The sequence below is a fragment of the Amphimedon queenslandica genome, unplaced genomic scaffold (genome assembly GCF_000090795.2).
Source record: "Amphimedon queenslandica unplaced genomic scaffold, v1.1 AMPQUscaffold_12432, whole genome shotgun sequence".
Lineage (NCBI taxonomy): Eukaryota > Metazoa > Porifera > Demospongiae > Haplosclerida > Niphatidae > Amphimedon > Amphimedon queenslandica.
Genome location: NW_003547331.1, coordinates 11,517 through 13,060, shown reverse-complemented (window position 1 = coordinate 13,060; position 1,544 = coordinate 11,517). Strand labels below are relative to the sequence as shown.

Genomic DNA, 1,544 nt, shown 5'->3' with positions numbered 1-1,544 from the left:
ATAAGGTAATTAAATAATTAATTGCAGCTGTGAAGGAATTTAAGAAATCCCACCTGGTTGAAGTGAGGGCTCTGAACAACCCCATCAGGTCATCAAGATGGCACTGGAAAGCATCTGCATGCTAATGGGAGAACCTTACACTGACTGGAAGAGTATCAGACAGATTATAATGAAGGAGAACTTTATATCACACTAGTAAGGCTGTGGTTTCAGTTAAAGTCTGATTTTAATTGTGTATATGGAATTTAGTGATACATATACATGTTCTTATGTTGTGTAGAAAGTTTGAGCTGATTTTGATTAAATTTGGATTTTTTTATAAATTTTTAAAGTTGCTCAAAAATTGGGTCAAAGTCCCTGTACTATAGTACAAGGGTGTTAGCTAAATTTTGCCAAAATTAAAAAGTAGAGAATTCTCAGTTTTTGTAATATTTTCTGATACACATACACGTACTTGTCCTTATGTTGTGTATAAAGTTTGAGTTAATTTTTCTTATTTTTTACAAGAGCGTGGGAATATTTTCGAATTTTTATTTAATTTTTGAATTTTTTGTATTTTTTTCTCATGAGTGTGGGAGTATTTTCAAATTTTTTAATTTAATTTTTGGAATTAAAAAAAAATTTTTTCAGGAGTGTGGGAATTTATTTGGATTTTCTTTATTTAATTTTGGAATTTTTTCTGATTTTTTCTCCGAGCATGGAAATATTTTCAGAATAGTTTTATTATATTTTTCGAATTTTTTATGATTTTTTTGCAGCATGGGAATATTTTTGGATTATTTTATTTTCATTTTTGAAAATTTTTCTTATTTTTTCAGAAAGCATGTGAATATTTTTAGCTTTCTTAAATTTAATTTTTGGAATTTTTTCGGATTTTTTAATGATGACTGTGGAAATATTTTCGGATTATTTTTATATTATTTTCAAATTTTTTCGGATTTTTTTCAGCAGCTTAAGAATATTTTCATATATTTTAATTTAATTTTTGTAATTTTTTGAATTTTTTTATTATAAGTGTTATAATATTTTTGAATTTTTTTATTTTTATTTTTGGAATTTTTTCTGAATTTTTTCTAACAGCGTGGGAATATTTTCGGATTTTTTTAGAGCTAAGAACCCTGTCAGGAAGCACTCTCATTATTTCATACTCAATCCCTCTAGGACGTTGAGAGCTACAACCCAATCCTGAACCATGTCCTATCCTAGGCGACAACAGGTATTCCTATGTACAATGTACATGTCCTTGCATATCTTATGCTAGTATAATGTATGTGTGTGGATAAGTTGACATCTTTTTATTCTTTTTAATTTTTATATCTTCAATCCTTGATCACTAATTATATTTAGAACTTAGAAGCATCACTAATTTTTCCTCTCTCTCTCTCTCTCTCTCCTCTAGTGAAAGTGATTACAATACCGAGTTTGATTGCTTCCTATGAGGTAAGGACTCGTTGGGTATGGACTCCTCAGTCCCAGAGATGAAGGGACTCACTAAAGACCAGGTTCTGTCAATGCATCATCTCTCGAAGCAGCTGAGAGCCTTG

The 1,544-nt window shown here is 29.5% G+C and overlaps 1 long non-coding RNA gene across 3 annotated transcripts in view; it reads left to right on the top strand.

The window, feature by feature from the left end:
* The window catches only part of LOC109587837 (uncharacterized), a 3,964-nt gene extending 2,428 nt beyond the window's left edge, over window positions 1-1,536 (top strand). Inside the window, exons 3-5 of one of the 3 annotated variants that reach the window (XR_002187823.1) lie at window positions 28-195; window positions 1,162-1,216; window positions 1,400-1,536. This is a non-coding gene — a long non-coding RNA (uncharacterized LOC109587837). Of the gene's footprint in view, window positions 1-27; window positions 196-1,080; window positions 1,217-1,399 lie in introns of all 3 variants that reach the window. The other 2 variants (XR_002187821.1, XR_002187822.1) reach the window with 2 other exon arrangements.
* Window positions 1,537-1,544: the final 8 nt, after the last annotated feature.